This window comes from Kryptolebias marmoratus, linkage group LG15 (genome assembly GCF_001649575.2).
Source record: "Kryptolebias marmoratus isolate JLee-2015 linkage group LG15, ASM164957v2, whole genome shotgun sequence".
NCBI lineage: Eukaryota > Metazoa > Chordata > Actinopteri > Cyprinodontiformes > Rivulidae > Kryptolebias > Kryptolebias marmoratus.
In genome coordinates this window covers 12,523,477-12,547,784 of record NC_051444.1, presented here as the reverse complement: position 1 = coordinate 12,547,784, position 24,308 = coordinate 12,523,477, and the positions used below count along the sequence as shown (strand labels likewise).

Genomic DNA, 24,308 nt, shown 5'->3' with positions numbered 1-24,308 from the left:
GCACTTCCTACTGAGAACCCAAAATAACCAAGTTGAGCGTCCTGAAGAGTTTGCAGATATACAGACAAACAAAAGGCAGCCACCGATAGCTTATATCTGTAATATGTTCTGTAGACAACAGGGCGTATATTCAGCTATATACACGGGAATGACAAGTCAAAGACAGTCACTGCAGAGTCGTGTATGACTGGAAACATGCATGCAAATACCATAGTCCAGAGTCTTTCTGACTTTTCTCATCAATTCAGTGACCTTAACCTTGGCGTCCACACTCTTTCTCTCACTCGTTCCCCATTAATCTGTCATCATAATGTGTCAGTAAAATGTTAGCACATTGTCTCTGTCTTCAACAGCAGGTACAGACTTGTTAATCCTGTCCCCGTCATTCCTTCACCCACATCCGCTATTTAGGTTTTGTCTGGAAGGCTTGTACATTTCCATAAGGCGGTTGCCAACACATGCAGAGCATTTCTCCACAGTTTCAGCAAACTGTTACTTTCACTAGAGGGACTTTTAAAACTTTCTTTTAACTGTCTAGCATTAGGCACATATTAATCTTTTTATCGCCTCTCCCAGCCTGCCTTCACCTCCTCCTTTCCATCTCCAACTGTTCAAGGACTTTTACATTTTTAAGGTGACTAATTTTATTGTGTTTTCTTCTGTTAACTCAGTAACAGAAGTAGAAAACTTCTTAAAATTAAACAGCCTCTAATCTATTTAATATCACAGCTGCTAAATGTTTAGGATCACAGCCCTTAAAGTCACACTTCATTATATTTGACACAACTTCAGTTTCTTGTTTCCATACCATTCATTCATTCTACAGCTCCAATCGATATTCAGGTGGAATTTTTCAGACACATAAACACATACACACTTTCAGATTGTTTTGTTTGTGCCAAAAAAAGTATTACCAGTACAGATCAGAACCTGAAATGACCCAATAAGATCAGAATCAAACTGTGGAACAGTACAATAAAAGCAAAACATGCAACATAACATAAATGTCCCATCTTATTGAAAACCTACAGCTTTCTGGTTTTCCCCTCTCTTTGCTGCCACCCACTGCTCCCTCCACCTTCGCTGTCTCTTTGTTTGACACTCTCCACCATACAGCCTTGGCATCTCCTCCCTGAACCTCCGCCCTCATGTCCTCCTGCCTTGTTTCACCCTTTACTCCATATATCCTTTACTCACTTTACGTCTGTGTCCTTGATTTCTGTCTACTTGCTGTGTTTGCGTCTTGTCTCACTGCATGAAATGTATTTGGTAGAGCAGGTCACTCCACAGTCCTTACGAGTGTCTGTCTGTTGTTGGCTGAGACAGATTGAATAGTTTTGATGTTAGAACTTTAGTAACATTGTCTTCTCTCAGCATGGGATCCCTTTCTGGCTGTAAGCCACTTTTAAAACTTTAATGAGTCCTGCCTCATTAAAGTTTACTTTTGATGTGTTTGGCATTGGAGGCAATTTAGGGATCTACTTTTGATTCCCTGTTAGTATAATAGCTAACAGTATATATTTAGTCTTACTCGATTTAGACTTCAGGTACCATTTAAAAATGTTCTATAAAAAATAAAACAGTCTTTTAAACCTAAGCATGTTTGGAAAAGTTTAACAAAAGCATTAAATGCTGCAAAAACCTTTAAATTTCAGGTTCTGAAGACACTAAAACGGCTAAATTTAACCTTTTAAGAAGTTATATCTTCATATTTGAACTGCAAACTATTTTATTTCACACATATTCATTTATATTACAACATCTTGGCCTGTCTTGTAGGGGATAAGAAGGAAAGATTGATAAAAGCATATAAATGTTGCATTATTCGTATGCTTTTAGAAAGATACACACAAGTTACACTAAATACTAGAAGAAAACACAGTTTGAGTTTGTTTGCAATGTTTAGATCCCTAAATAAATATTGCTCTGAAAGAAAAACTGAATTTAGTCGCAAAAACATTACTGAACTATACATTTTATTTGTACGTTCAGAAGTAGTGAAAATCATCATAAAAATAGAAGAACACATAAAAGAAAGACCTCAAAACTAAAAGGTTTAATGAAACATTTTAAAGAAAAGAAAAACAAAAAAAGGGGATGTCAAAATGGCCAGAATGAGGAGAAAAGGGGAAAAACTTGAGATGGGAGCATGGAAGTGAAGAAGAAAGAAGCAGAAAAGAAGGTATTGGTGGTGGGAGGTGAGAAGGGAGGTGAGTGAGGACCTGATGAATGGATGAGAAAGGAGAGGATGAGGAGGGAAAAAAAAGGAGTGAGGCCCTCTTCATTTATTGCTCCACTGGAGAAGAACGTAGACCTCTCTAATGGCACTGCTATGGTAATAACAATAAAAACCACAAGTACAGGAGAAAAGAGACAGAAAGAAAAAAGAAAGAGGTTAGGACACAGAGGGAAACATAAAGTATGATTGTTTTCTTTCTACATTTCCATATTTTCCCACCAACTGTAGCTTCCACTTGCTCCTTCTTTCCCTGTACCCTTCACCCCCCAACACACTCTCTCTTTTCTTCTTTTCGTGTTTCCGCTGTTGGCGCTGTGTGTCCTTGCTCTATGCTTTGTTAGGCAGGGCAGTGGCACTGCTGTAGCTGCTGTGTCAGGGCTTTCTATTGGTGGTGATTAATGTATGGAGATGGACTGATCGTCACCAGCCACCAACAATATTCTCACTGCCAGCACAGCGGAGGTGCACACAGGGGGTAGGGGACATTAAAAAGGCCTGCACACATGGGTGTCAGTGCACCCAATCATAAATCCATGAAGGGAAACTGCCTTCGCTATGGAAACAAAAATGATAATACTGAAAATAATTTGGACTTTCAAGACCCATTAATTACAAGAAAAATATGATCTTAAAGGTTTATTCCTTCATATTAAAATCTAAAAAACGTGACCTCTTGAAAAACAAATGATTTCAGAAGTTTTAATATGAAATAGTTTGCTAATCAATTAAAAAGCAAACAAAGCAAAAAATAACCATCAGTGGTAGGGTTTCTACTGGAGCTGCATTAGGACAGCATCAGCAGTAGCAGCTGGGTAGCACAGACAAGAAGAAAGACAATGCAAATCATTTGTAGATAAAAGTGTTTTTTTTTTTTGTTTCTTTACCATGCAGCTAGAACAACACATTATTCTTCCTACTTATCAAGCATAAGTAGTGTTTTCTGTTGGCAGAGCTACAACCTTGATTATGGAGCTGAAAAGCAACAAACAGGTGTGCAAAAAAAAAAAAAAAAATAGATAGAACGACACGCACAATTGCTCATCAAGAATGCTCCAGAGGATTTCCTACTGTATCCACACATGGTCTCACTTGCTGATTTTCTGAAGGATTACTTGGTAGCTTTATGGGTAATCTTTCTGAGAAGTATGAATCAAATGTTGCAAACATTCACATTCTCACATGCAGTTCTTCAGGAACATGCCAGGATGACAACATCAGTGTTTGAGTTGCGCAACCTGAGTTGTGTTTTGAGTGAAAAAAGGCCGATGTTACTCATTCATGCTGCCGCCTTACAGGAAAAAAGTTGCAGGTTTGAATCTTGATGATGGTCTTTTTTTTTTTAGGAGTTTGCATGTTCTCCTTGAGCATATGTGGATTTTAGGTCTCCTGGTTTCCTCTCTTAGTCAAAGAATATGTATGTTTGGTTTATTGGAGAATCTAAATTGCTCTTAGGTGTGAATGAGAATGCATGGTTGTTCGTCTTGGCACAGGCTGAGATTACCCAAAATCACGAGGTCCGTGTTGGCCTTCTTACTAACAGCTCTGTGATGCTGAACCACACAACTCTAAAATCATTTGTAGCACCCAAAGTGATTGTTATCTAAAAGTAATTAACAAATAAAATGTGTTCTATCTCTTTGTACCAAATGGTGTGCCAGCTTGGCATTTCTGCCCACGCTGCATATGTGCGTATCATGATTAGACCATGGAGACGGTAGATAAATTAGCTTTGGGAAGAAAGTGAAAGTGAAAGATATACTGGATTGCCCTGTGAGAGCTCATGTAGTGAGTAGCCACACATACACACACAGTCTCACACAAACACACACATACTTACAGGAACACACTAAACCTTTCCTCCGTCTCTTCCTCCCTATCCACCTTCCCATCCATCAGGCCATCTCGGGGAGCTGCCCGCAGTTCCACTGGCTGGTTTAATTGTTAATGCTAATTGCTATTTATTGGCTCAGATGCAAATGATAGGCTGGCCAAAGTGAAATTTTATGAGGAGTGAACTCCCCCTCTCACACAAATTGAAAAAGTGAAACAAGAGGAAGAGGGAAATGAGGCGAGAAGAGAAGAGCTTAATGGCATCGCTTTAATAGCAGAGAGCAAAAATTAAGACTGATTTAAGAGACGTGCCTAAATCCCCCCAAATCCTCTGTGATCCCCACTCAGGGAGACACCCATTTGGCACAGGAGCAGAGGAGAATAAGTAAGAACTGAGGGAAAGTAGGAAGAGAGCATTACAAAAAAAAGATGTTAGTATTATACTAGATTACATTACTTTTGAAAAAGACAGAGCAATAAAAGAATAGTTCAGGTATTTTGAAAGGTTGAGGTAAAGGTTATGGACAATGAACAATGCATATCTTACTTGTAGACAGCTCTCTAGAACAACCTCAATTTGGCAAAATAAAGTTTAACTTTAACTGGATTGACAAGCAAATGACTAATCTGAGCAGGACCAAAACCAAAGTGGATTGCTGCCATCCTAAAACAAACTCAGTCTCAAAAGAAATTTTCATTGCCATTAATGTAAAAGTTTTTTTTTTTTTATTTGATTCACTGGCTTCCTCTTTGACCAGCTCCCCGCGACCCAAAATGGAGAAGCGGGCAAAAGAAAATGGATGCATGGATGGGCTTCCTCTTTGCTAAGTGAGCATGTTCTTGAGTTTTCTAATATTCTCTAAAAGGCAAAACAACATTTGCACAACATTATCTTAATGTAAGCCTGAAAATGTGTGTGTTTGTACGCATGTGTGCTTTGCAACAGGCTCAGGATGAGCTTTGTTGCCTCGTGCGACACACAGGTGTCCTCTTTTGATGCTCCTTCATTCATTTTCTGTAGATCCATCGCTCCCCTCATCCATCCTGTGCATCCCAAGCTCCACCACTCCTTGTGACTGAAGGATCTTCCCTCCATCCTAAAGGTGCAATCGCCCTGCCAATTAAAGACCTATCCAATTGTTTTTGAGTGTTTGTGAGCATGTGTGTGGGGTATTGTGCGTGTTTGCATGTATATGCACTTATATGTATGAGAATAGATGGCCGTAGAGGTGTGAGTGTGTTAGAGAGAGAGAGATGTGAGATCTGAGAGGTTAATGCAGTTAGGCTTATTTCACAGTCCATTAAGAAGCTTATGTTGACCTCCTGACCCTAAAGCCAACAACATGGAATCCATTATCATGACAACAGAACTGTGCACACACATCTGCGTGCCCGTGTGACTGTGACATGGTTGGAAAAAAATATCACAAGGAGAGAAGAGCGGAAAGAGAGAGATGGGCAGCGTCTTGTTGTTGATTTGATCAGTGAGGGTTTGGTGAGTTCACTCTGAACTGTTGAGTAATTTGTACCATTATTGTTAGTCTGCAGAGAGGAGCATGAAGGACAATCAATGGCCATGCAAAACGGAAGAGAAAATGCTGATGCCTGCACTTTTTTTTTTAGGGTGCTGAAGAATTTGATTCAATTATATCGGAAGCAAAGCCTGGTACTTACTGCGTGTGCTGGAGTGTGTGTGTGTGTGTGTGTGTGTGTGTGTGTGTGTGTGTGTGTGTGTGCTGTCATTAAAGTAAAGAGACAAATGCAGTGATGAAACCTCAAAATATTAGTAAAATAAAATAGAATATAAAGGTTCCAACTGCTGTATTTACCAGACAGATACAGTAGTTAATAGATACATCTATATATTGTATATTGAAATTACCCGTTTTACTTACATTTTTCCAATAAAAACACTAAAACCATGTATTTTAATATAATCTTGCATCCTAACACATTTTTATTATGCTCTCGTAGCTCAATGCTCCAACTGATAATGGATTTCTCTCAATTGTTCACCTTTAATTCATTTTCTTTCATCTGTCCTGCTCCTTTTCTCAAGTGTTTATCCACTTATTTCCCAAACACTGGGAGGAGAACCCTGACCCCCACCCTGGGCCCTCTCCACCCACACCTCTGGGTTAGTTATTGATCCATATCCACACGAACGGTGGCCTGGCTGCTGCACTCATAGCTAATAAGACAGAAACATCCAGTCTAGATCTTGATGGGTTACAGGGAGGACTTTTAACAATGCCTGAGGGAACCACAAGACAAAGTTGTTTTATTTTTTAGTCGCAGAAAAAAAAACTCCACAATTTCTAAAGGAAAGATTTACACTTACTTAAGAAATAGGTTTGAAAAATAGATGTGCACAGTTTGAAAAGATAAAAGTGAGCATAAAAACAAACAAAAAACACTAAAGGTTTATCAAAAAAAATTAAAAATCCTTTGAAATCATTTTATTTGTTTAACACTACAGTGAGGAAAAAAGTATAAAAACTTTCTTTCTTTCTTTGAACCTGTATACTTCGCCTTTCCCCTCACCTCTGCTCTTCTCTCAGATATTTTTGGGTTGAGTGTGTTTGGTGTTTGTGACCTAAAATCACACCCTTATTGTATATGTTGTACCTGGTAAAATTGTCCACATTGTGTAATTGACAGCGGCAGTGTTGTTCCATGAGACAGTTGAAAATTGATATCCCTGGTCGTTTCTTAGCGTCCCAGGCAATATGTTACCTGTTCAGGGACTTATCAAACTGATGGATGGGAGGGGGGCAGATCTCTTGTGGCCCCTGCCTTAATCAACCACACACTTACTTCATACACACACACTGACACACACATACACACCAACAATTTGAGCATTAACAGGATGAGCTATTATAATATGATTTTCATGTGTTGTGTGATCAGAAACAAGCAAACGATCATTTTTCTTCTAAAAGGGGTGTGTGCAAACAGTCCCCACATTAATGCATAAACTACAATAACTAACAAAAGTGCACACAAACAGCTGCATCAAAGATTTTATAAACAAGCAATTATTCTGCATGAGTTGAAAAGTTAATTTCCAAAAAGTTAGTTTTATTTATACAAGTTGTTTAGTTTTACCAAATACATTTTTATTTGATTTTATTTTTACCTACTGAAATGAAACTAACATTTTCAGCTTGTTTGAAAGTAGTGGCAGTGCCTTATACTACTGGTAAAATATTTAAATGTTAATTGAAACAAAAAAAATAAAATATTACCCAACTTCAGCAAAGATTTCTTTCACTGTTATATATAAGCTTTACGTCAAGCCAGAATTTTAAATATTTAATTTTAAATATTTATTCATGGTTTCATGTAGTTTCACCTATCCACAGCGACATGGGTTTGTGAGTGCATGCAGGTCAGAGAGACTTACTAAATCTGTTTTAATGACTCTGGAAGCTGTTTATCATTAAAGGGTATACAATGGCCCGGTGTCAGTTGTGTCCAAAAAGCACACTACAGGACAAAGAACACACACTCACTCACATATAGATGATGGCGCTCTGTAAATTGTCCTTCACACAGCTCTCCCTGTATATTGACTGTATGTCCTTTTTCTCAAGCTGACGTTATTGTCAAATTGTTTCTCAAACGGGACACAATTGAAAAGGCGGACAGTTGTTCAATGACTCGAGTTCGACCATTGATTCCCAATAGGGCCGTCTATTCGTCTGTCGGCTGGAGGAACAGAGAGAAACTCTGCTCTGCACTCGTCCTACCACTCGTTTTATTTAAAGATGCATGCATTCACACACGCGCGCGCGCACACAAACACACTCATGGAGGTAGATGCTTAACTTTTATTTAAATATTGCCCCTGTCCCAGAGAATTTTGTTAGTTGATACAGTGTGATAGTCACAAATCAATGAGAGCCAAGGAGAAACCACAAACAAACGCACATCGCTGCACACACACCAGTCTGTGTGTATCCCACAGGCAGATAGTATCTGGAGTAGAAGCTTGTTATTCTTAACAACTCTGATATGGAAATCATGAGCACAAGAAAACACTAAAACACGTTAAGACACCTAAAGCATTTATGCAGGGTAAAACTTTACCATTCCTAACATCATTGCAGGTTTGTGTTGGATTTTACATTCTAGCACATTGCTGTTAAATCACTGAATACTGATGTTGCAGCTCAAAACAACAGATATAAAAACTGTTAATAAAATGCTATTATTTACATGTTTTCTTAAAATAACTGCTGGATATGAAAAATATAAAAGACCCAACTAATGTTTTTATAGGACACAAATTACCATTATTCAGCAAGAAACTTTTCAAAGCTTGGGAATAAAATTCCAATTACTCTGGTATGATAGGATTATAGTATGTTAGTTTAAAACAGGGCTAAAGAAGTGTTACTCTAAGTGGACATTAGCCAGAAAACATTAAGTATATCACCACATTTTACCAGAACAATTTCACCAGCATTACGCTTTATTTTTAATTACTGCAATAGGATATTTGTTAATGTCTACTATGAACCTCTTTATATAAATGCATGTTGTTTAAGGATAAAATTTGTGACCACATTTCAGACTGCATTGCTACAAAATAAATTTCATTCAGCAGGAGAATTACCACTGTGTGTTTTTTTTATATATTCTGGACAAGTATTTTTGAAGGAATATTGACCAATGGGTTCTTTTTGATACAATGTGTGATCTGCAACATGCAGTTTGTACCTGCAGATGAAGAAGTGATGCTAAAGAAATAAAAAATAAAAACTGGTGATAGAATTGACAGGAGCTGTAGAGATAAAAAAAAGAAGACACTTTTTCTTTTCCTTCGTCCTTTTCTCCTTGGTGGCTCTTTCCAACTGTAAATAAATTAGACAAAGTAAGTGTGCATATGTGTGTGGTTGTATATATGTGTGGTTAGGTGTGTGTATGTGAGACAGAGAGAGAAAAACAGAGAGAAAGGGAAGCAGAATGAGGCAAATAGCAGAAGCTAGAAGGCCCATGGTGTACATAGGTACTGTATATGTTTGTACTTGTGGAAAAACCTGCACCGCTCTGTGCTGCTCCTTCCTCTCATTTTATTTGTGTGTGTGTGTGTGTGAGAGAGAGAGGGAGACAGTATCTGAGGGAGCGTGCGGTGCTAGATTGATGTGTACCGCCGGCATGGCCGTTTCTACTGAGAACGGCCACACTCCTCTGCCTAATGATGCCACATCCATCCTGGAGCGCAGAGTGCTGCACAGCTTAAGTGTGTGTGTTATATGTGAGTCCACAAGGCGTCTATCCCGGGGGCAACAACGCAGCACCTTCCACAGCCTCTGATCACCTTTTATATGGCACTAAGCATGTGTGTGTGTGTCTGTGTGTATGTGTTTGAGAGTGAAGGGTCCTATGTGCCCATTAATATTAAATATAGATACCCTTGTCAGTGAATTACATCCTCTGATCCTGTATCCTCCTCTCAGGGAGGAGAGGTGAGGAGGGAGAAGTCATGGGAGGTGAAGAAAATGGAGAGATAAAGTGAGAGGAGAGAAGAGGAGTGAAAGTGAAAGGGAAAAAGTTGAAGGTAGGAAAAAGCAAAGTGGCTGATGAGAAGTAAGAGAGAGAAAAGGAAGATAGAGGGTGAGGAGGTAGAGAAAAGAAAAGAAGAAAAGCATAATGAGGAGCACAAATATGGTGAGAGGAACTAGGAGACTAGGAGTTAACAAGAAATAATGAAGAGGAGAGGAGAGGAGAGGAGAGGAGAGGAGAGGAGCGGAACGGATTTGTAATTGGATTCAAATTTGACTTTTTTACTTTATCTTTATAGTGCCCTGAAATGATTTTTATTTGTGTCAAACTGAATCGAAAGGAAAAAAAGTCAAGAAAAGAAACTTGTTGTGGATGCATATAAAATCCAGAAAGCAAGAAAAATCAGGAGAAAAGGAGAGATAAAAAGCAGCGGGCATATGTGATCAAATAGAGTTTACTGGTAGTAAGGAAGAATTGCATTAAATTAAAAAAAAGGCAATGGGGTAACGAGAAAGCAGAGAACAGTAGGGAGGAAAGAGGGTGGAGGAAATCTGTGGAAAGAGGGATGACAGAAGGGACCAAGGGGTTTTGGGATGTATGGATGAAGGGAGGAGGTGCCAGCTGATTGATTGTGCAGAGTGTTGGAGACTTGTGGAAAGAAGGATGAGGAGAAGCGAGGGGAAAGGGAAAAGAAAACAGAGGACTGAATCTATCACTTTGAGGAAGCAAGAGAGAAGAAGGCACTGCCATGAAAAGAGAGGTAGAGAAGATCAGAGAGGAGGAAATCATATGGAAACGAAACATGCCAGAGATACAAAGTTCAGCAGAAGAGAAGGAGTCAGGACTGACAGGGATAAAGAAAGACATTGACAGACATTGAGATTTGTTGTACAAAAACGTTGGAAAGCAAGAAGTGATTGAGCAATGACGAGTAGAGACAAAACAATGGAGTGAACGATAGCAGCTTTGACCTGTCATCTGTCTGTAATAAAGGAGGGAAGGGAGGAAGAGAGGAAAGGAGGAGTGACAGTTTTATTTTCCTAGCCAGGCGTTCATTCCCATATTCCCTGGCAAGCTCTCACCTGATGGAAAGATGGCAGAAAATCAATAGTCCATGTGCGTAATGGAGTAATGACTCTGAGTGTATGTGTATGTGTGGATAATGATAAGTGTATGTGTATCTGCCCGATCCCTAAGCAATCACACACAGCTTAAGCCAGTCCCATGGGGAGGGGGCCACTTTAACTAACAACTTCATTACTGCAGCCACACACATACACAAGCTCACACACACCAACACTGTTGATCATCGAGCGCAGACTTTTCACAGGATCTCATTCAGCCAGAAATCATGACAATGTCATTCATCTAGTGTCCGTTTTATTTCGAAATGATTTTACAAACATTTTACATGATTTATTTAATGACAAGAAAAATGACTTGAAACTTTTTGATTTCCTTCAACAGATTACAAATATGCCTAAATGTATCAACATAATGTGCTGTCTGTTTATCCACGCGACTCTCATAGTGTTCCCAGGCACTGCCAAGTTGTTCCGAGGCTGTGAAAACATTCCCAGTGCTGGGAACGTGGAGGCCCCGGCGCACACACACATACACACACACACACATTATGCAGAGGCGCACCTCAGTCAACCAGTTAGGTCATCAAGGAGCTCTCTCATCACAAAGACAGGCCGGCTGCCATGCTCAAATGATGGGATGCTGGCACACACACACACACACGCACAATTTTCTCCTCTCTCCAAAATCAAATAACACGTACACAAAGAAAACACACATCTTCTCACAGTTAGATACACACTAACCCCATGGACATGCAAATGGACACATCCACAAATCACACACACAACTTGCCCCCAACTAATTGTGGGTCCACTGATCATAAAGAATGATGCTCGGTTTAACTATCTACCAGAGGAGGATGGTGGGAAAAGAGGAATTTGGACAAAGGGTGGCCCGTTGCGGCTCAGCGTCGGCATGGACCAGCAGCTCATGGCGGCAGCCCCCTCTGTTTACTAGCGGCTAATTAATTCGCCACATATGTTGAGAACATCTGTCGCTAGTGACCTGCCGGGAGAGCAGAGGACGCACTGCTGCGACAGCCCGCTCCCCCCCCCACTCTCATTAGCACACACACACTCACACACAGACATTCATACGCATGCACACGAGGGACGCACACATTGACATGGATGGATGTGTACAGACTCACACAGCTTCAAATACCAAAATGTAACTAGACATATGTTGAAACAGACACAAACTTTGATCCACCTTTAGATCAGAACTTGTCGAAGTCACTGTTCAAGAAAATAAAAGAATTCGGAAAGCTGAATATATATTTATCTGCGAGCCATAAAGACGGTGAATAAAAAAAAAAAAAATTAATAATCCAAAATTTTGCAACCTTTTTTTTGTACCACTTTGTCCTTCATGCTGCGCTGTGTCAAAGCTAAACTTAGTGATAAAAAAAAAGTGAGGCTCTGTGAAAGTGCAAACCGCAGCACCAGCAAAAAAAACTCCTACCAGCCAATCAGATTCATTAACCTCCACCATCCCAAAATCCCTAAGGGGGGGACTCACAGAGACAAAGACAAACTCTCTTCCCCGGTGTGTGTCCTGTGTCTCCCCTTGTTTCTCCCACTTTTCCTCCTCCAGGACCCCATTACAGTCATCCAACCCTCCCCAACTCCCCCAAACAACACCCACTACGCAGGAATCCGTTTCAACACATAAATCAATTAAACACAACCAAGTTTGATGCTCAGACTTATTGGGACAATATATAGTAGAGGAATAGACATAGCTATGGATATTTTAAAAGCAATTAAATCACACAGAGAAGTTGAAACATGGTCAGTAGATTTTAAATGATAGCAGGCACTATCATGAAGTTTCTTTATTTTTAGTTTGCCTCTTTTAAAAAAACAGTTATTGCATATTATACATTTGAATTACTAAGTAATACACGGAATCCTTTAAAATGTTATTTAAATAATTTTACACTGAACATTTTTTCTAGTGACATATTTAATTATTGTTTTGTATGTTTCTGTTTTGCCGGGCTAAGTTCTGATTATATGTGAGCGTACATCACGATTTTGTGATTATATTGTATCTGTTTCATGTTCTGTAGTCTTGTTTCCATTTATCATTTGCAACAATCCATCTTTAAATTTTTGTTTTGGACAACCTGCCTCAAGAGAACCGTATGTTTTTGCCAAATAACACACATGTACATATATTATTTTTTTACTTTCACCTGCTGGCTACTATAGATTTTTGGTTCATAACTGGCTCACAATAACTACAGATACATACAACCATGCTTGTGTTCTGTTTTTACTTCTCTCTAGTTTATTTTATTGGATAGGAATAATTGCTTTGTTTCCCTGTTTTACAAACAGATAGTTTAATTTTTACCAAACTCACAACCTGATGAACAAGCACTGCCTTCAAGTAAAATCATTAGATAGACTCAGGCAGTCAGGAGATCATTTACATGATCACCTCACTTGTCCTTCTTAATCCACTGAGAAATCAAAGCATTAAAGAGTTTACTAAGTTCTTCTCACCTTCAGCTCCACTTACAGCCTCTAAAGTATCCAGTAACCTAATCACTCAGTCAACTTATCATGCCATAACTCAGTCAACCGACCAGAAAACAAGTCAACAAGTCGGTCGCTCCGTGAAGCATCCGAGCGCGCATCCAGTCAGTGGAGCAGCCACCCAGCCAGCGAGCCCCCCCACCTGTCCCTGCTAATTTGGTGAGGAATCAATTAAGGCTGTGTTTGCTGAGTTCTCCTTGCCTTCAGCTCATCTGCTCCTCTCTAATGCAATTGTCCTGTGTGCTGCGTGCGGAGCGGCATAATAAAGTGATAAGGCTAATCAGGTTGGCTGCTCCTCTTCTCTCCCCATACGCACACTACACTTATTCTATTAGATGTGTAATGAGATTCTGCACTCCATCAACACGATACTGCTATGTGCGTGAGAGAACAAGTGTGTGTCTTTAGGTGTGTGTGGAAGTATGTAAGTGTGTGTGTTTGGCCAAGAGAGAGCTTCTGCTCTTGCAAAGGAAATTTGCTCCATTTACATTCTATCATTAGTTTGAAACAAATGTGCCCTTGAGCTTAGTGCCCCCGTCTCTGTCGGCTGCAAACACTTTACTTTGGCAGGCGATCATAGTAACATGCGCACACAGACTCATACAGACACACACTCTTGAGTAAGACACTTGAGCGTACAATCAAACAGCATAGATGCTCACTTAAACATAACTAACTGCACAAAGTATTACTCAAATGGACATTTAATGCCACACATGCTGGTGAGATAATCAGCTTACGAATCATCTTACTTTTCATTATGTGAACAAGCATGTAAGCAAACACACACACACACACACACACACACATTCACACCACATACATTACAGCACTCAACCAGACAAGCAAAGAGAGTGATGGTTGAGTAGATGTAGAGGACACAGGGCTCTATGATGTGTAGAACAGTTCTGGTCAATGGGGCAGATAATGAGTTACCATAAACAGCAGCAGTCTTGCACTGTCCAGCTCAGCTCATTACCATGGCTAGCATATGTAATCAGTGTGTTGCTGGGGCGTGTCTTAATGTACTCTGCTATTTCTCAAAGACAGGGCTGGGCCCATGGGGTGGGTCATGAGAAGGTAAGAATGGATCAGTGGATCATTCTCAGGAAATGTTGGTGATTAGTACTCACTAATTAAAAAGTGGTCTATAATGCAGTTTAGACTCCGTTGCCAGCCAATAAGAACAATATGTGGAACAAAATAATACACAGTAAGGTAAGGATACACAGAACAAACAAACAAACAAAAAAAACAACGGACACAAACAAAAATTTAACAAAAGGGCCACATGTAGGAGCATAGACAAGTTTTTAACAAAGGAGCTACCTGTGACCTTGACCTTTGACCCCATGGATCTTAAAATCAACACGCATTATCTTTGACCCATGAGGTGTCCAGCTGTGCAGTTTGACATTCCTACATTTCACTTTTGCAGAGTTAGAGCAGTAGGTTAACTGTGGCAATGACCTTTGACCCCATAACCTTGAAATCAATCATGATCACCCTTGACTTAAAGGGTGTCCAAGTGTGCAATGTCATTTTCTCCATTAAATGGTTGCATAGTACAAGGTCAACTGTGACCTTGACTTTTAAACTAATCACCTTGAAATCAACAGTGATCATCCTTGACCTATGAGGTGTCCAGGTGTGGAGCTTACATTTCTGGTTTACAGCTGCGACCTTGAACTTTGACCGGATCACAACCTACATTTAATCACTTGTTCCTTGTACCATATTTGACGATTCCTAAAAATTTCATGAAAATCCTTTCATAAGTTTTTGAGTCATCTTGTACACAAACAAACATATGGACAAACTAACAAACAAACAAACCGTAACCTTGCTATAACAACTGAAAAATTACCTAGTCCCTTAGGTAATGGTTTAACTTGTTAGAAACTTTTTAAAACATTTTTTTTCCACTTTTTTTTGTAAAAGGTTCATTTTTTTAAATAAATACATTTCTACAAGTAAATTTGTACTTATGAAAGTATATCATGATAAATGGTTAAAAACAATATTTTTAAATTACATATTCAAATATTTTCCTGTTATTTAATGCAGAATAAACATCTATAAACTATTTCAAGAGGATTTTTGATCATTGGCCAAATTAGCATTATCATTAGTCTTCTTACCAAATAAAAACATACATTTTAAATTTATTATGAAGCAGCAATATGGTGAAGTACAACATGGCTGCATCCTATAAACATTGCGGAAAGCATGAGTTTAAGCTGATCATTTATTCTTTTGTGATTTTCCCCATTAACATTAAACAATGGGAAAACAAAACAGCAGAGGGTATAAAGTATATGGGTACTTTGGAGGCCAGAAAGCTGCCACAGAGACGTAATTAGAAATCACACAGGCACTCTCACACACATACAAACACAATATCAAGCTGTGCACATCCTCATTAACTCCATGAGTGTGATAAAATATGATTCTCTCTCATCCCACCCAAGATTTCATAAAGAGGAGATCGTATTTCAAGCTGCAGACACCAAATCTCTAATTATAACTTTATTTGAAGAAAACAAGGGAGCACTTAATAAGCAAATGAAAGTGATAATAACTTGGAATATGGATTGGACCTAACAGACTAGATTACAGGGGTGAACCCCTGCCGAGAGCAGGAGACAAAGTAAGAGAGAAGGGAAGGAGGGAGTTATAAATAATGTGACAAAATGAGTAAATTACAAAGCTAAATACTCAAAGCTGTAATTATGTCTGCCTTTGAATAGACAGATGAGTGGATGAGCAGATGATCGGATGGAAAGAAGTTAACTGCTTTTCTACTTTTGTCTTCTCTCTTGTGCTCACATTCACTCAGTCGCTCTGTCTGCTTCTTTTTACTGTTGATATGGGCAAAGTTTTCCTTTTCTAAAGTACATTCAACAGTTAGATGATAAACACAGGTTTTCTATGAAGAGTTCAGCAATGTTTCAAACATGATCAGTTTATTTATCTGGTGCTAAATGATGTTTTATGTGACTTTTGAAAAGCCTAAAATACAAGAAAAGTAATTGTTGATAGCTTGAATGGAGACTAAAAGATTTTTGCCCCAGAAATGTTAATGTAGAGTTTGAAATACGTAAAACTGATGATATTTAACTGCAAAATGAATATTCTGAGATTGCATGTTTTTGGACCTTGACCCACAAGCGGGCCAGAATAAATGTACTGTGTATGATGTATAATGTGCAGGAGCACATTTTACATTATAGCTGGCAGTTAGATGTCATCTTTGCTGTGTGTTTTTATGCATTTTTGCATCTTTTTTTTTTTTTACAAGACACTGGTGGCATTCAAATTTTATTCATGGAGCTGATTTCACTTGCAAACCAAACCAAGTCAAGCAGCCATAAAAAAGCCAATTTATATATAAGTTTTACAGTTTACTAAAATAGCAAAAAAAAAAAAAAACTAAACTAAAACACTCAAGCTTTCAACATTATTTGTGATACCATGTGTCTGAACTTAAAGAACTCTCCGCATGAAAAACTATTGTCTATTTTGCAGAAAAAGTGCATGCTGTATGAACCAGTGGCCCTGTTAAGATTTTTCAACCTCAGTTTAAAGCACAATCACAGCTCCCACCATCCCTCTCCCTCTTTGTCTATCACACTATTTCAGTTTCCTAATTTTCTTTTTGTAACCCTTTTTACCCCTCCCCATTTTCCGTCTAGTTCTACACCATTCCCCAGATCTCTTTAGGTTTGTCTTGAGCTACAGGATATGAAATTGACTTGTAAAGAGGAGACAAGTATTCACAGAGGATTTTACCATTCAAGGTTGATTTCATTTTATTTGCTATCAGGGTTGTCTGTCTCTTTGCATGTTAAAGATATGAGGTGGGTGTGCACACGTGTATGTGTGTGTGTGTTGCTTTGCTTTGTATCTGCCATTCAGGCAGCTGTACAGATGTCACACAATCTCACTTTCTTTACATGGTTATATTTGACATATGCTTAACGGAGTCCAAGGGGATCGCTTGTAGCATTCTGCGCTTAGGTAGATGTATGTGTGTGTGTGTGTGTGTGTGTGTTTCCCCTGAGCTGCAGTCTGCGCTCCAGTACCAATCCAATAAAGTTGTCTGAGAATGACAGCTTCATTATCTTGTATGAAAGTGGGACAAATGGAGGCTTGTCTTTCTATCAGTATGGAGAGGTACGAAAACAAAAACCACACACACATACACACACACACACACCCACCCCTATCCACCCCCACGCATACACACACACATATATTCCAAGTCATAGTGGAACATTCCAATTCCGTACTTTCCTTTTCTTTGTTTCTTCTCCAACTCATCTCTGGCCTCTGAAACACTCTTTTCTTATGTGTGTTTCTGTGGAGCTGAGATGATAAATGATGACTATGTCCAAATGTAGATCACTGGGAGATGCTTTGTTGTTCAGAAATGAAGTATCAGGGGAGATACATGTGTGTATGTGCATGTTTTTGGGGGGGTGCGCAGGCAGATGTCAAACAGTTGAGGCCTCCCACAGTCATGCTGACAACTCTCTTAGTAAGTGGGCACCTTAGGACCCAAGACAGGTGTGTGTGTGTGTGTGTGTGTGCGCGCGCATGTGAGCGGAGAAAGTGAATAAAGGGAAACAGACGTGACCTACCCCCCTCTATCCCATCCCATCTGCATCCTGACATCTGACAGGGACATCACACCCAGTCATTCAATGTATGTGTGTGTGTGTGTGTTACCTCATATCCAGTATGTAAATGACCACACATATGTCATCTATGAGAAGATGGGCACACACACACATGCACCCACTTTTAAACCTCTATTACACACACCTTAATGCCCTTAGGGTTGGGGGGTGTCTTGGCCCCTGTCTGATTCCTTTGGGTCAGTTTCTCACATTTCTGACAGGGTCACACACCTCTCCTCTCTTTATTAACCTGTAGTAAAATGCCACACAGCCAAACATTCAAAGGAGGGAATGTAGGTGAGCAGAGTATTTGTGAGGGAAAAAAACTATTAAACTGTTTGTGTGTTTGGGAAACTGTGACAGAGCTGGGGAAACCTAGGTGTGTTTAGAATGTATCGAGACATAAATAGAAAGAGGGTCATTCAGAAGTGTGTATGTGTCCTCTGGGCATTACCTGTCAAATTAGCAGCAAAACCGACTGTCCAGACTTCTCTGATGTTTCCTATCAGTCAGGCATATTGAACCAAAAGCTCCTCACTTTAAAGAGAGAAACAGAAATATTGTTTTTAACATTATTTTCTTGTGATTCAAATTAGTTATATATGCATGTAAAAATGATTAATTTAATATATCTGTCTTTTGTTCTTTGGGAAAGACACTCAGCTGTTGCAGGGCGAGAAACAAGGCACAGGGCCAACATAAAGACTCACTTCTAAAGTAGATTTAGAGTTATTAATTAACCAAACATGCAGAGTTGATTTTTAACGGTGGGACCAAATTTCCCAGAGAATGGAGAGAAACATGACAGAACATTATCCTGTCAAACAACAGTGTAAACCACCACACCACCATGTCATCGAAAACAGATCTGCATCAGTTTCATCTCAGCCAGTATCAGTGACATATGCGCAGCTTTCACTGTGATTTGGTTGTATCATTATGCAAGATTAACACATGAACATGAAATGTTACTGACAGGATGGCATTGTATTTGTGTGAATGTGTGTGTGAATGAGGTGACAGGTGGTTAGAGTCCTGCAAACTGGTCACAGCTCCTCTCTAGGATTAGGAGAAACATCCACCTGTTTGTGTCTGTAAGCAGTACGGCAAACTAAAGGTCCGATTTATTACCACTTTGTCTTTGCTGAATAACCTGCAACGGCATAACCAGGACAAAAACGAATGAATGAATGAATGAATTTCATACATTGGCACATATAAATTAGTACGAGGATGAACACACTGAGTTATGTGTCTGTACATTTGCAATCGTAGGAGCTTCTGCAGACAAGAAAAGTAAGAACAAGAAAAACATTTTATTATATTTTTTAAAGGTAGTAACAATAGCAAAAGAATGTGTTTCCTTGCCTGTGTCAGATCTTTGCATTTAGGATAATCACACACGAAACAAGGGTATTTCTTTAAGACCCAGAGCTGTGTGTTAACATTAGCCGCTGCTGTGTGTGTTTGAGTTTCACCATCCTCACAAGAAGAAACTAGATAACCTGTTGTCAACGGTTAACAGAATTCAATCAATAAATGAGTAAACCAATACAGTAAGCAATTGATACAAAGCCATTCAATCATCAAACTACCTCACAAGTTGCATGACCCTTGTCTCATTTTGTAGCTTGAAAAGATGAAACATATCTGCCACACATTATATATGCCCTGACTAAGTTAGGTTTAATAAAATTCACCAAGGTCTTCTGCTTCTCTACAGCTTCCCATCTTGTTATCTAGAGAATCCTGGTTAGGTTATGTTAGGTTTTACTAGCTAATAGTAGTTAAAAAAAGATGCATCAGTTTTCTAATGTTTGAGATGGGCTTACAAATTTAGCACAATGACCTCTGGTAGAAAGCACATGTTCAGAGCATGTTTTTTAGCCTGTAAATTGTGAGTTTAAAAGTGCTGATTGTTGTTTTCAATAGCAAATGTGATTTTTACAAAATGGTGTTACAGAAACAGCAGAAGAGGAGAATGATTCATGGTGACAGGCAAGCTTTCTCCTACTACTAAAGAAATGTTGTCTCACCAAAAGGATAAACTGATCCAAACCCAAATGGCAACTTTTTAAGTTCCAAAGTTTCCAGGTTCACTCTATCCTGTTGGACTTTTTCCTCTGCCTTTCTCCACTAACGGTGTTCTGTTTCCTTTTGTTTTGTCCTCCATCTCTCTGTCAGCAGGTCTCTTCCATCAATACTGAACTGTCAGTCACAAGAGTGACAATTGGCAGCCGTCAATACAGTGAAGAGGGTCCCCACTTTGTATACAGGCTTCACTTCCAAAAAATGCTATCAGCTGCCAATACATAAACACACACACAACACACAGATACCATTTTTTTCTCTTTGCATCCTCATCACACTTGATCATCGCTGACACAGGAAAATTTGGTTTGATACCAGTAAGATCAGATCAGATGAGGAAACAAAGAACCACCTTCTGACTATTCATTCTTTAGCTGTGTACATACACACACACATACACACCTACACAACACACTCATGGATTTTTGAACTGATAAAGGTCTTTGACACAGCCTAAAGTCATTGACACATGGCTCCCCCTACTGGAGACCTAAAGGACCTTTGGCAATGACATTCCAGTCCCTAGTTACACAGATTTACATTAACATTCATTACTTGATTTAATCATCCATGTTTTCATTTAATTACTTCTCCCTCCTTCTGTTGCTTCTTTCTCCTTTCTTCCTTCCCTTTCTGGCTTTTGAAATCTTTCCCATGTGGTTGCTGAACTTATAAGTTGTCAGAGTTCTCCTTTCACATTTCTGCTATGTTTATAGGTAAAGGTAGAAAAATGTCTTCTATTACTTCTATTGATTTTCAAGTCTTACAGTGAGAATCAACCCAGAGATTTGCCTTGGTCCCTTATGACACTAATACTCTACTCATCAAATACAACAAAGTAAAAAAAACAGTATAAAACCTCAAATAAGCACAAAAAAAAAATCACCAGATGGATTGGAGGTACTGAAGGATTCGGTCAAAAAAACAAAAGTGCAACAACTTTAAGACATTTTTGTTTAATCCTCAACCAAATAGGGTGTTTATTTAAAACCTGTATGATTCTTTTCCTGTGTTTTGCATCTTGTTAAGCATACATTCATTACTGAGATGTGATAAACCCCAAAAGATACAAGAAAACACAAACCAAAACAGATGAAATGACTATAATGACAAACTGCAAGGAGACATTCCTCGTCTTTACGCACATGGCGTCCATCCGTACAAGAAATGTGATTACAAATGAGAGTGTGAATGAGAGTGCGGAGTGCCACAGCTGGTACAGCATCTGGCTTGGCATATCGCTGCCCGGCCTCGCCCACTGCCTGCGTGCTCTAATGTGGCTGTCGACAACCCCATTAAGAAGCCATTACTAAATGCTCTGTCTCAGCTCCTGTTCCACGCCTTACAGCACAGGCCCAGGGGAATGACAGCGACATAAAAGAGAAGGGACGGAAAAAAAAGTAAGCGAAACAATTGTAACAAAGCAAAGAGAGGAATGGCCAGTTTGTGTTAAAAACTTTCCTGCAAGTTTTAACGAAAGCTAAAATGTCACATGTGTGACAGAGACAGGTTCTGAACTTATTTTATATTTCACCATCAGAACAGACTGATGAGGGAGTGTCGCCTCGGGGCACAGGAGGGCCTGACATGAAGTTATCACTTCCAGTCAAAGTTCAGGACTGGTGTAAAAAATTTATAATCTAATTTTACACGGGTTACAACTGTCCCTAAAAACTTTTACACTTCAAACATGTCTTAAAGATTTTTTTTTTCTGTCAGCACTAAAACTACTTTGAAATTAGCTGATTAACATAAAACTGATATGCAGCAACATAACTCAAAGGCAAAAATATATACATATTTTTCTCATCTCAGATGCTAAATTGAAAATTTCTGGATACCAACTGTTGGTCAGATAAAACAAAAATTCTGAAGGCTATGAAAAACCTAATTATTCTACTGTTTGGTTAAATGCTTGGCATACTGTAGAAAATCAACTGAAGGATGTGGCATCTCTCAGGTGCATGGGTTTTTGCAGGATTTTGTAAAGACATGACTTTCAAATACTATTCACCAGCTGCAGATAGTTTTATAGGTACGACAATTCTTTTTTTTTGTCACGGTCAGGTAGCATGCACTGCATGTCACTGTCTATCTGAATGAGTCACCTGACTGTGTCACATTCATAAACACAGAAATTACATATTTTATCTGTGCAACACTGTAAACTGTGCTTTAACTGAAAAAATCCTAAAACTATCATGACCTCCAGTTTTGCCACAGTTAAGTGTGCAAAGGAATTAAATCTAATTTATATGCGTAGATTAGTCACAAGTTCATAACAGTTAGCATATAAGGTCTTTCAAAATGCAAAGTGGAAAGCATCTTTTCATCAACATACATTTCTTTATGAGACTGTATCACAACATTTATCTAATATAGTAACTTCAATGTGCACTGGTTTTCAGAACATTTCTTCGTAAACATGAAGAGGAAATAAATACTTCAAAGTAACATCCCTTAAACAGGGCAGATGAATGCAATATAATGTTATTTCTTTTTCCTGCCTTTAATAAATGAGGATGAAAGTGAACATCTCTCCATCATAATTCACAAATACACTCACTAATCCTGTATGATAACTGTGTGAGTGTGTGTGTGCCTGTGTGTCACTAAGAGTGCGTGTGTGTGGAGTGGTGAATTGCTCTTTTCATGAGTGACTCTGACAGGTTTCTCATCGGGCCCTGAAGCCTTGTCTCAGTTAGACATCGTGAACAATGCAATCTCCTACACAACAAGCACACACAACACACACACACTAGGCACGCTGTACTGGGTGAAAGTAGAATTTTCTGTAAAACTTCAGTTTTACTGGAGCAGTACTTGGAACCACACATGTGCACTTGTTTGTGCATCCGCGCCGGCTGCTGGAACTAAGCGGGGCTCTTAATCATGACTGTAACGGGCAACATTACCGGCAGCAACAGCGGGCTAATGATGAATGCTCGAGCCACTGTGAAAACCCTGACCTCCTTTTCTGCTGCGATGCACAAAAAGCTCTTGTTCTTTCACCGAAAGACACAAATACACATGCATTAATGTACACACATACACACAGGTGTAAGTCTGCAACAACACATAGATCTTAACAAAAGCACTACAGAGTCAAAAAGACATAGATTAAAGAAAAAATGCTTGCACCTACATGTGCACCCACACACAAACCCACCTTGCGCTTGCCTCTGTTTTGCAGCTGGCCCAGTTGTTAAAAAAATGAAATGTGCAGATATGACTGTGTGTAATATGACCTGTTCTTCAACTTTCCCCACTTACACAATTGTGTGGATTACCAAGAAAGTTGTAAAATGGCAAGAAACAATTGATCTTGGCACTTGAAGAAGACAGCAGGATAATATCTGATGGATAAATATAAAAAAAACTGTGAGATACAGATAAGTGGCCTCAGAGTATAATACAAAAGGGCAAGAATGAGATGAAGAGATAAAAATGAAAAGAAGGGAAAAAAAGATCCATACAACAGAGAGACAAGAGACAGATGGTTAAAAAACACAAACAATAAAGAACAGAGGTAGTGAATAGTTATAAACGAGAATAAAGTTTTGATGAAGGACAAACTAATGTCAGGGACTGGGGCGGTTCGGGCTTCCTGCTCCGCGGCTACCACATGTGATCCTTCCTGTCACTCACACTCCATCGCCATGACAATCATCATAATGCCAACGCCTGGAGGTGGGTACAAGCCTGTCCTTGTAACAAACAGAAGCCTTCCTCGATCTGACACTAACAACTCCTGAGAAAATCTCCCACAGACACACACACAAACACACGCAGACACACTCAAACTCACACATGCCGACTACCATGCAGCAGTCAGAAATAAAAGCTCTGGCACAGGAAAATCAAAGCATGTTTCAGCCTAAATTTAATATGAAAGCTCCATTTATCGGCAACAATGATGTGAAGTGATATGCTACTGCCACTGTTTTTGGAGCACGGTGCATGCACTGTCAAGCACATTTACTGTTTAATATGCAGCATCTGGCTATCTGTACATGTGGACCTGTGTTTGTGTGTGAGTGGGTGCATACAAATCTACTTCATCCGTACGATCCAATAACATATACTCACATGTGAAATGTATGTGATGGACGAATGATAGAAAGACAGAGAGAGTTTGTGTGTGTGGGTATGTGTCTTTGCATTGGCCACAGGGCAGAGAGCAGGGACTTGTCAAACCAACAAAGACATGGCAAACTGGATGGTGATGCCAGCCGTGTGTGACAGCTCATTCACATACAAGCTGTAGCCCCCCCCAAACCTGCCCTGGCCTGCGCCGTACAGCTGTGAAATTTGGAATGG

At 39.3% G+C, this 24,308-nt stretch overlaps 1 long non-coding RNA gene across 1 annotated transcript in view; it reads right to left on the bottom strand.

The window, feature by feature from the left end:
* Nucleotides 1-24,308, bottom strand: part of LOC108237344 — a 42,233-nt gene that overhangs the window by 5,695 nt on the left and 12,230 nt on the right. Inside the window, exon 3 of the long non-coding RNA XR_001808630.3 lies at nucleotides 18,352-18,434. This is a non-coding gene — a long non-coding RNA (uncharacterized LOC108237344). The remainder of the gene's footprint in view (nucleotides 1-18,351; nucleotides 18,435-24,308) is intronic.